The following is an 11546-nucleotide window of genomic DNA, read 5'->3' as shown; positions in this document are numbered from 1 at the left end:
CTGGCACTGCAGCCCTGGTAAAGAGCTGAGGAATAAGGGTGGGAAGGGACTTAAAATAAAAATTATATTGGTGCTTTAGTCCTGCACTCCCTCTTTTTGAATAGCAGTTACAACAGAGACCATTTGGGCGCAACTGTTTTTTCCCCTAGCCTTTTACATCTGTCTTGCAACCTGAATGGTGATGTGTTTAAGAAGCTCTTAGCCTGGGGTCATACCTGGAAGACTGATCTGCTGTTGAACAAGCATGGGTGTCAATTAAGAAATGGCTACCTGCATAAGATAATTCAGGGAGAACATGATTCAAAAGAAGGGCTGATTTTTGTCTCTCAGCTTGACCCTTGACTTGCTCAGGTGCTGGTGACTGTGTTTCAGTAGTATCAAATTAATACAAGTTATGCCAGGCATGGAAATCAGGCAGTTCTAGCTGGCATCAAGAAATGGATGATAAAACCTGGTAAGCTCCAAGTAGTTTTTTTTAATGTATGTTTGGCATGTTGGATTCTTTTTTAAAATTATTACTGCTGTGGCTGTGAAGATGAGTTAAAAACTTCAGTGTGCAGGATGCAGAGAAGATACCAGTTTTGGTACAGAGAACTGGGATGAGTTTTACTGAGTATTGCTGAGTATCTGTTTAAAGCAGACCAGCAGGAGCTCTTCATTTAAAAACTGCCCCATGTCTGTGTCCTGGGGTTCTTTTGCAACTGCTTAGGTAACTCAACAGCTTTTGCTAAAAAGCTGGGATGAGGAGGAGCACTAGGAGTTATGACTCTGAAGTTGCAGATGGCCACGAGCAGTGGCTTTGGGAGAGGTGGGAACTGCTCTTTTTCAGAAGGGGTGTCAACACTACAGTGAAAATTTAAACACTGTAATTTTGCCTGATGAAGGTCAGTGCAGCAACATCTGCAGATGCTCTGAATTAGTGGGTTGTGCTTTTACTGAGCAAAAACATTTTTCTCCTGTTAAGGTCCACCTGGAAGTTATTTGTAAGGTAAAGCAGGAAAGTTTCATCAACCCGTATGACTTCCGTTCCCAAGTCACTTGCATAAAGAAAAAAATCACCTTCTAAATGGCTAAGTAGGAGTGGGAAGTATAAGAGGCTCAACAAAATAGGCCAAAAAGGCCAAGCACATTATCAATAAGCCTATTCTGCTGCTGCCTGGTTGGGGACAAAGTGCTGAAGACATTGTTCAGTGCCACCCTTGCTCACTCAGACAGAGGTGTACTTTGCTTTTGTTCAGATGTTGAAAAGCCCTTGAAACTCAGGCACAGGGTGTGATTCTTGGTGTCCCATGCAGGGCCAGGAATTGGACTCAGTGATGCTGATGGGTCCCTTCCAACTCAGCATATGCAAAAGCAAAAATCCTCTGAGAGGAGGTGATCTGGAGGTAAGTTCATGTTTGGCAAAGCCTTGTCTGGGCTGTGGGGCTGTGCTGTGCCAGGGTGGCAGCACAGTGACGGTGCTGAGCACGGTGACACCAGGGCACTTTGTGGCCAGCAGTGCTCAGTCCAGTGTCCCTCCCTTGGATGGCACAAAATTGCTCAATGTGAGTCTGAAAAGAGGGTGGTGATGTCCAGGTTCAAGTGCAGGCCAAGTATGAAGGAAACAAAACAAAGCCTCAGTGGCCTTGTGTGATTTAGATGGGCAAAGCTCCCACACTGGAAGACAAAACTGCACTCTTTGGATAAGTGCTTATCATTCCTGAAGCTGGCACAGCAGAGCAGAGCAGTCCATGCTTCAAAAAGCAAAGTAATTAATTCTCCTTGCTCTCAGCCCCAGCAGTCTCCAATGTGCAATGCTGCACTGCAACCAGGCATGGAGAAACTTTCTTCCCAATCAAAAGAAGTATTCATTTTTTTACTCTGATACAGCAGGTTGGTTTTCCTTTCAATATTAATGGAGACAATGTCTTCCTTGCCTTTCCATGGCCTTCAGTGGTTGTGTTTTGTGCTAAAATTTCCATTCCCCCTCCCTATTCAAATGCTGGCATTAAAAAGAAAAAAAAAAAGATTAAAATTCCTTTTGTTTAAATCCTTAATAAGGGAGCCTTAGAGCATGCCAGCCATCGGATGCAGGGATTGGTCTTGGCTTGCACTCCTGGCTCTGGGCTCTTCACCTGGGCCATGCTGGGTCAAACCTCTGGACCCTCACCCCAACACAAGTGCTCTTTGCCTGCTGTTGGCTCAGTTGTGATTAAAGTGTGGTGATAGCTGAGTCTGGGCTGGAAAAGAGATGTGGAGCTGTGCTTCTCAACCTGGGGTATTTCTACTCACCCTCTCTATAATGGCACTGACAGTGCCAAAACCTCTGCCATCCTGTTTCTGTGGCAGATGCTCCAGTTGTGTCCCCCTTCTTTTAGCATGTGCAGTGGCTGTCTCCAAATGTGTCACAAACAATAATGAATAAATATACCAATCAATCAATATTAGTGCTGATTTTAATTCCTGCCTCAGCACAGAGATGACAGGGACTGCTGGGGTTATGGGAGGACTTAAAAAGCAAAGTATGTCAAATTGAAACATTTAGGTGTGTGTGGCAAAATGCCTTTTGGTATTAAGGATTTGGTGTGAGTGGTTCAGGGAGGCCAAAGTGGCTGAATGGTTCCATGCTTCTTGGTCTGAGGAGATAACAATGCTCCTTGAACCATGAGGGGTTCAATTGCAGGTGCTGATGTTTTTGTAAAGCATCCCTTGGCACACTGCGACCTCCTGCTGCAATGGAAAAGGAAATTCCCTCTGTGTGGGAATAAACCAACACCTGCAGCAATGGCCAGAAATGCCACCCAGGCTGGGGGCTGGGGGAGCACCTGGCACCTCCCCCTGGGGTCCCTGTGCTGGTTTTGGTTGTGGTAGAGTTAATTTTCTTTACAGTAGCTGGTCTGGGGGTGTGTTTTGGATTTGTGCTCTATTGAGTTGAATATGGCAAGGTCCCTTCCAGCTCAAACTACTCTGTGATTCTGTAATATCCCAAACCATTGGTCATCCTCAGCAGTAACAGCTGGGGAAGAAGGAAGGAGTGGGATGTTCAGAGCAATGGTGTTTGTTTCCCAAGTCACTGTTACGTGTGGTGGGGCCCTGTTCTCCTGGAGATGGCTGAGCACCTGCCTGCCATGGGATGTGAATGAATTCTTGTTTGCATTGCTTGTGTACATGGCTTTATCTTTACCTATTAAACTGGCTTTATCTCAACCCACGAGTTTTCCCACTTTTACCCTCCCAATTCTCCTCCCCATCCAGCTGAGGGGGAGTCAGTGAGCAGCTGGGATTAAACCACAACACTGCCCAAAACAGGTCCCTGGGAAAGGAAGATGGATGGAGGATGTTCGGGAAGAGATTTAAGCTGGAAGGAATTAAGGCAGGAAGGTGAGAGCTTCACCTGGAGACCTGGGCTGGAGAAGACACATGTCCTGGCAGGATTGTGTGGGATGAGGGTCTCTGAGAATCCCCAGTCCCAGGCTGCTCATTTCTGCCCTTGTGCCTTTGTCCCTTGTAGAGTGAAAGGCTTAGAAATGCCAATGCAAGAGCAATGACTTGATACAATATAAAATGAAGCTTTCTTGTTGGGAAGCCAAGACTAGGCCAAGCTGAACCCAGCTCTTACCTTTAACACATTTATTCAGCAGTCTTACATCTCAGTTTCTCTGTCCATAAACTTGGGTTAATGCTTTTATTCCTTTAGCTGTCTTATAGATGTTTGTAAAACTAATTATTTTTTTAGATTAAAATTGCTGCACACTAAATTTTCCACAATATATTGCACTGGGATGATCCAGACTTTTAAGAGAGATTTTGAATAGGGAGGTAAGGGTGAGTTTGTGTACTGAGGAAACTACAAAGAGGACCCATTTACTGTGCCTGAGCCAGCTTGCTGGATGTGTTAGGTACATGTAAACAATGAGAATTTTAATAGAATTGTAACTACCATTTTGGTGCATCAGTTGGAGGGAAATAAGGAAACCACAGACCCCCCTGCTTTTGCTTGCTGTGCTCAGGGCGTGCTGTGTGATTTGCTCTGACAATCACCCGGTCACTCAGCTCTCACCTCTGTCCTAGCCAGAGCTTGCAATAATCTGATTGGGATAATTCCACTGCATAACACCCCAGAAACTCTGCCTGGTGCTTCTTATGCTGCTTTTCCATTCCTTCACTGTGTATCTCACATTCTCTTGCTTTCACTGAATGCATTCACTTTTCCTGCTGCATTACAAATATTTTTGGAGTTATGCTCAAGAGCCACAGGCCCCATTCATAGCTGCTTTCCATTAGTCTAGCAGAAGATTTCCTGCTCAGGTTTCTCTTTTTACCCAGCAGACAGTAAAAAGGTTCCTTTCCATTGCTGGTTTGTTCTCTCCTTGCTAACAAGATGCCAAATGGACTTCCTGCAATGTTGTCTTATGTGCTTCTGAAATTTATTCTTTTCCTCCTTCTGTAAACCACTAAGATTTCAGGATGCATCTTTTTGCTACCTAAGAATATCTGAGGGCTACAAGATGAAGAATATCTAAGTGGTTACATTTCTGCTGCTGGCAAATATAATGCATAAATATTACTTATCTTGGTTGCCATTTTACCTGTGTGTGTATTTCTCTGGGTTAAGTTATCATCACATAATTATCATTATGCTCATAATCACTCAGATTTCTTGCATAACCCAGCACTTTCCTTCCAGTTTTTACTAGTCCACAGGTGCTGGGACACTCCTCCTTCCTAGAGTGATGCCTGCCACTGCCGAGTTTCACCCTGCAGGTGCAGGTTTCTTGCCCCAGTCACTGGCTGAATTTCAGAGTGACACTTTAAATGAAATTCCCAAAGGTCAGAATTGGAGATGTGAGGTAAGAAATTATGCTACTGCACAATCATGATTGATAAGAGCTTTTTTTTCCCCTTCTTCCTTAAAAAAAATAGTATGTGAGAAAACTGAGACATTTAGACTGCAGGGAGTTTGTAGGTGCTTAAGTTGCTGCCCCAAAGTTCCAAAGGCTTGGTTAAATGGGGCTTTGAGCCACCTGATCTATTGAAAGATGTCCCTGCCCAGTGCAGTGGTGATGAATGAGATGATTTTTACATGTTCCTGGTGATCCAAACCATTCTGTGATGTCCTTCTGTGTTGTCTGAGTGGCCTCTCACTATTCAAATTTAAGAAGGCTTCTGACAAGTCTAAATTGTGTGTTATGATGTACTTGGAGCCCCCAGATCCCTAACACCAGTACAGAGCTTCCCAGCATCTTATGGACCAAGCACAAGAATAATGAAAATCCTTGTCAGCAAAAATCAGACAAAATTAAAAAAACAGAGGCCACCTAATTCAATGTGTTACTGACTTCCCAGTGACCGATTTTTCTACAAGCCACATTTTAATCTTGTACAAGTTTAAAAATCCGATTTATTTTAATTTTGTGTCTAGCTAGATTTCTTCTGATTAGAAACTTCAACGCTTAGGTTAAAATGCCTTGTGGAAGGCATCAAACAACACCTGAGCACCAGAGACTGCTGCTGCTGGGGGACCCTGCCCAGGGAAGGCTGTCCCCTCGCTGTCCCCTCGCTGCAGGGCCCTGCCAGGACAGGCTCTGCCAGCACAGGCTCTGCCAGCACAGCCCCTCTGGCCGTGTTCCTGCAGCAGCTCTGGGCTGCAGGGCTGTGGGAGGAAGGAATTAAGGTGGAAACTCGGTGTCAGCAGCGTTTTCATGGTGCGCAGTGAAACCCCAGGGCCCTGTCCCCAATGGCTGCCATGCACAAACAATGTCCCCATTGTCCCTTGCTCTGGCACTCTCCTAGAAACGCAGCCACTGTGCTGTGTTAATTAAACACAAAGCCTGCTCCCACTGCCCAGCTCTGCCAGCCACACTCAGCAGCCTCTGAGGCACCTGGGCTGCTTCAAGCTCAGCCTAAAGGGGTCCTGGGCTTGGCTCTGTGGGGCTCTGAAGGTTTGGTACCACACCATGGCCTGCTGCACAGAGCCCCTCGGTGCCACCAGGCTGCCACTCTGGCCAAGATGTGCCAGCCTGCTTGCTGGGGACAGCCTCAGATGTATTATCTGTGTGATGAGAGACTGCAGGGCCACTGCCATTGTTTTATTTGAATTGCAGAGATCTCAAAGAGCCCCAGTCCTCTGCCCTAATCCAGGGTATCTGGGATGCACAAATACAGAAACCCCAGGTGGGTCTTGTTCTTGCTAAGCTCCCCAGGAGCCCTGCTAGTTAAGTAGGTCAGTGCTCCAAACACACAGATGTACAACACAAGTCAGACAGGAGAGATGCAAACTGCAACATTAAGCCATCAAGTGGCTGTTAAAAACTTTATAAGGGCAATTAAACTATTACCATCCTTTCATACAAGCAGTGGAAAGAAAAGTGGCAATTAGTTTCAGTTACAGCTTTGGAGTTCTGGACAAGCATCTTCAGATGCATTTTCGTTTTGGTCACCTGCTCTGTGCATCCATGACTGCACAGGCATCTGCCCCCACCCTGCAGATGAGCACCTGAGCTCTGTGTGATGGGACATGTGCATGCTCCCTGTCTGTAGCCTGTGCCCAGGGAGCTGCTGCTGTCACTTCCCCACCTTCTGCACACAAGTGCAGCAAACAAAGTGCTGCCCCATCCAGTCCCTCCTCTTCAGCAATGAACCAGACAACTTTAATTCACTTGTTGCCACCCACTGCAAACCGCCCTCTACACTTATATGTTGTGCTGATGATTAATAAAAATAACTCCATACGGGTGAATCACAGGGGTGGCTTCATTCATTCGTTCAGTCTGTGAATCTGCAATCAAAATAAAAGGTGTTGCCCAAAGGCTCATTCCCAGGCACTGTCTGCATCCTTCCTGCAGGAAACAGCTCACTGACAGGGGGGAATACACATTAGTATTCATGGAGTTCACTTTAATACAGTTAGTATTTGCCAAATTCTGCAAAACCAGTAAAACCCTCATTGCAGCTCTAAAGACAAAGTCCTGTGCACAAAGTTTGGGCTGAGGTTGGGTGGGGTCTGGTTTTCTTGGGTTTTACTTATTTATTTTAGAGTAAAACAAAAGAGTTGGGAAAAAAGTTACCAAAATTTTTAGCCTTTGTTTTATTGAGTTACAACAAATGAGCAACAAGTTAGAAAAGTTGGATTTATTCAAACTCCCTACATCCTGTTTGTGCAGCACACTGAAAGGCGGGCAAGTTCTCCAACCCCAGCTCCTCAGAGGAACTCACTGGGCAGCTCTTGCACCCAGGCTCCTGCTCCCCTCCGCTCCCTCCTCACACATGCACAGACAGACATCCCCACACAAATCCAAATTAGCAGTATTTGAAAAAAAGTGCACTCAGGAACCTAAGAGTGATCTAAAAATTTAGTGGTAAGGGTTAATAAGAAAGTTCTGTTGTGCGCTACAACGTCTAAAGCTGGAGGGCAGCTGCTGGTTATGGTGTCCATCACTGCACCAGCCAAAGAAACACAAATAAATTTGGATTATGAAGCATCTTCATTTCCTCATTCCAACCCCTCTGGGAGTTGGAATGCATGTTTAAACAAAAAGTGCTAAAAAAACCCCAAAACCAAACCAACGATCAAAAAAAGGCATTCTAGCCAAATCTTCAGAGACCCACAGCTGGGGCTGGCTGGCGAAAAGTGAAGTACAGGAGCTGGAGAAGACTTGCCTCGTAGGAGCATGGAAAAGCAGAGATTTAAATATTTCAATCCGTAGCAGGTGGCCATAGAACAAAACAAAAAAGTCAAAACAACAAGAGAAAAAACAAAAACAACAAACCCCATTGCTCTAGAACATGTTTAACTGGTCTGAAATGTAAACTGGAGTGGGGATCTGGGCTCAGGTGTTGATCTGCACCAAGACAACTCCAAAAGATTGCAACTCTTTCTTAAATCACTTCAGGAAAAAAAATCTCCCTCCTCCACAAAAGACACTTCCCTCCCCCCAACCAACCCAAAATTTCTCAATTGCATTATATGCAAGAATAACTTGCACCTATTAAAAAAATTAACAAAATTTTTATGTTGTACAAATCTGTTCCAGTAGAGGAAGAGGCTGGGCAGGAAAGTGGGTGGGAGAGAAACTAAGAGAAAACTATGTACAAGGACCCTTTCCTCTTTCTTTCCTCTCTTTTGTAATGCAGTAGTAGGACTTTGGCACTATCAACAATTCCATGGTGATGCTCCATGAGAATATTTCTTCCCACTGTGCCTCCACAAGCGCGGTTTGAGACTCAGAGTCACAACACACTCTCTCACCCAGGCAGGAAAATAGAGTTGTCTTCTATTTTCAGAGAGCATTTCCCCTTCAACATCAGGACAGTGCAGCTGAGGAGTACCCCTGCAAAAATCACAACAGCAGCAGATTATTTTTTAAAGCACTATGAACTGTTTGAGCTGTTAACTATGATGAGACCTGGTTCACATCCCGGCATATGTGGTAACCCTGTTTTGTGTTAACTGCACCCAATGCCTTATCACAGCCTCACCTGGCAGGGTGCTGCATTTTTGCTGCATGTAACATCCAGCTAACAACCCCCTAGAGACTTCCAACAGGGATATATGGTCCAGCCTTGGCTCAGGCAGATTCTCACACTGACTCAAATGATGCCTGCACATGTTTGGAGCAACCACTTTGCAACCACAGGACAGACAGTGAACCAAGAAGACTTCAGGTCTTTCTCCCCCAGTAAATCCCCTCATAACACTTCATGTTTTACATGATTTTAGAAAATTATACAAACTAAAAGACAATGGAAAAAGTTGGATGTGCCTGTGCTCTGCAGATCAGCTTCCTGGTTCTGCTGTCACTCCTGTACCTACATAAAGGCTGCACAATTGGACCAGAGATTAAAAGATGACCCCTCAAAACCCAACCTTCAAACAGGCACCAATTCACACCTATTCCCAGTTCCTAGCAAAAAGCAAGGGCTCTCTGACAGGGATTATGCTCAGTTTTGCCACACTGAGGTGTGAACGTGCAAGAAGTGCAAACATCCTCTTCAGCCACCCTGCAGCAGTGCTCACTGAAACCTGAGCTGACTGGTTATCTCACACCTCTCAGGGATGTTGCTACCTGCTCTGTTATTTCCCACAAAAGCAGTGGGCTCTCTCTATCTGGCATCTGCAATGCAGTCAAGCCCAGGGACAGCCACAGGCTTGCACCAACATCAAGGGGAAAAGTCCTTTCCCCACCCTTGAGACCTTCCCACACAGGCCCCTGTTCATCCTGACTCACTGGAAAATTTTAATTGCTGCACTGGGTTTTGCTTCTCCCTCTGAAATCCTTCATTATATTAGAGCTTGAGTCTCTAATGCATCTCACTCATTTCAGGGGAAAAACCATGTCCTCCCTACTTCAGCCTCATTCCCTCCAAGTTTTAGGGTGACCTGAATTTTGCAAAAAACACTGGTCAAGGTCAATCCCTTGCTGAGTTACTTCAGGATGCTGACTTGGAGCCCAGCACCAGTGGCAGACACTACTGTGAGCTTTTTAAATGAAATCCTAAACCCCAAGGAAAGTGAGAACTTGGGCAGGAAGTGAGAAACCCCAGTGATGTTCACTATTGGTGGTTTTGAACACTGAGGAACGCACTGGGTCCCTGGCCAGCAGGTCATCTGAGCTCCTGCAGCAGGGCAGAGGGGGCTGGAGGTGCCAGGAGGACCCAGACCAGCTCTGATGCTCAGTCATTGATGATCATGCATTCAGCAGATGCAATGGATCACTGCCTTCAGACTTTTTTTTTTTCTACTGTGCAACCTTCACACATGGTTTGACTTTGGCAAATCTCCACAGAGCAGTGGTCACAGCCACCAAGATCTGGGGTGTTCAGCCACCTCATTCCCACCATGAGCTACAGGCTCTGGTGCCCACATCTTGCAGGGCTCATGCTTAAAAAAGGAGGTCATGAAATAACTCCAAAAAAAGTTTACTGTGGAAAGGTGGTGATGGGGAAAAAACCAGATCATTCTGAGAAAAAACAAAAGCTCTGATCTCGGGAAAACCCCACAGGGAGACAACACTAAAGAAAGCCAACAGAACTGGCCCTCTCTGGTCCTGCTCTGCTGTCTGAGCTGTAGTTTGCTGTGTTGAACTCAGAACAGTTCCTGTTTGTCAGTTTGTGCACAGCAGGAGGACAAGGGACCCAGTTCTGACCTGTGCTGTGGGAAGGGAAGGCAGGAACCTCTCTGCTGATGGAAAGGGAGCTACAGCTCTCTCTTGACAGAGCAGCTGGCCTCACTACAGGAGGGACACAAAGCTTCAAGACAGTCTCAGGACACTTCCAGAGATGGCTTTAGTGCACCCTACAGCAGCCCCTCAGCATCTGGGAGGCCTGGTACCCTATGGGCACAGGTCTCCCAGCCTCACTGTTCAAGAAAGCTGACCTGCTCCATGGAATAAATCCAATTCTGCCAAAAGCTTCAGATACAGACTTAGGAACAGAGCCTCTCCTTAGTTCTGGGATGGCATTGCAGAGCCTGGCATGCATCCTGCTCTCACAAAGGCCCAGTCCCTTGTGAAATTCCCTCTAGCTGCAGCAGCAGCAGAATCTGTCAAACATGGATCAGTTTGGGAAAATCTCAGTTTTTTAAGGCATAAGGTCTATGTAGGCCGTGACACAAATGCTCTCTAACAGTTCCAAAATCTCCTAAAGCTCCACACTGGAAAAGAGTGACTGAGATGGTCTGGAAGAGCTGAGGTTTTACAAAAGCCACACACAAATTCAGTCAAGAAGGGTATGGAGGTCAATTGTCAAAAACCATTCATTTTAGACTACGTAGATCAAGCTGGCAAAGCAGCAACCCCAGGAGTATGCAAGGAGCAGCTCCTGCCTGGTGCATGGCTCAGCAGTGAGAGACTCACCCAGCAAGTGTGGCTGAGTGAGAGACAAGAGCAACCCCCTGTCAGCTCTTCATTCCACCTCTTACACGTGGTACCTGAGGAGCCTGTTAGGAAAAATCAAGCTTTTATGACAACTGACAGAAACAAGCTCTCTGTCAGGTCAGACAAAAGTCTCTGCTTTTGAGTCATACCCTGGATGTCACTCGGGATAACACCTTGTTAATTTAACACCAAAATTTTAGCTGAAAATTATTAAGATTGACTGCCCAATGAAAGCTTAGAAAAAGTAGTTGAGATTATTCCCCACGTCCCATCAGTGTGGGGTATAAAGATTCCAAATTTTGTGTCACAATGGCTGTGGCAATGCCTCCATGTGTGCACCACAGAGCAGCACTTGCATTCCTCAGCTGAGACTTACAGGCAGAATACAGGAAAATTAAAGACTTTTTTAAGTCCCCAGGCCAGCACACTGAGAAAGTGGCATGAAGCAGAGGACAAAAGGGCCCTCTGACCATTACTGCACACTCTGCAGCAGAACTCCTGCTCCAGTGCACCTTTTCTCAGCAGGTGTATTGAACACACAACAACCTGAAAGCTCCTCATGAAAATGATCACTCAGCAACCATTTAACTGAGATCAAAGTTCTTATAAAAATTCCTCTCTGATAACACTTGAGCACTTCCAGAGCCCTGAAGTTTTATAGTCAACACCTGTACCAGGGCACAGAGGCAGGAG

At 45.8% G+C, this 11546-nt stretch overlaps 1 protein-coding gene across 5 annotated transcripts in view; it reads right to left on the bottom strand.

Annotated features, from left to right (window-relative positions):
- Nucleotides 1-7042: 7042 nt before the first annotated feature.
- ZHX2 (zinc fingers and homeoboxes 2) overlaps nucleotides 7043-11546 on the bottom strand; it is a 74296-nt gene continuing 69792 nt past the window's right edge. For all 5 annotated transcript variants that reach the window (XM_063173611.1, XM_063173592.1, XM_063173591.1 and 2 more), the window contains one exon: nucleotides 7043-8309. The gene's annotated coding sequence lies outside the window, so the exon portion shown is untranslated. The remainder of the gene's footprint in view (nucleotides 8310-11546) is intronic.

This window comes from Melospiza melodia, chromosome 1, assembly GCF_035770615.1.
Source record: "Melospiza melodia melodia isolate bMelMel2 chromosome 1, bMelMel2.pri, whole genome shotgun sequence".
NCBI lineage: Eukaryota > Metazoa > Chordata > Aves > Passeriformes > Passerellidae > Melospiza > Melospiza melodia.
Note: the sequence above shows the minus strand (reverse complement) of the source record. Positions and strands in the feature narration are given on the sequence as shown.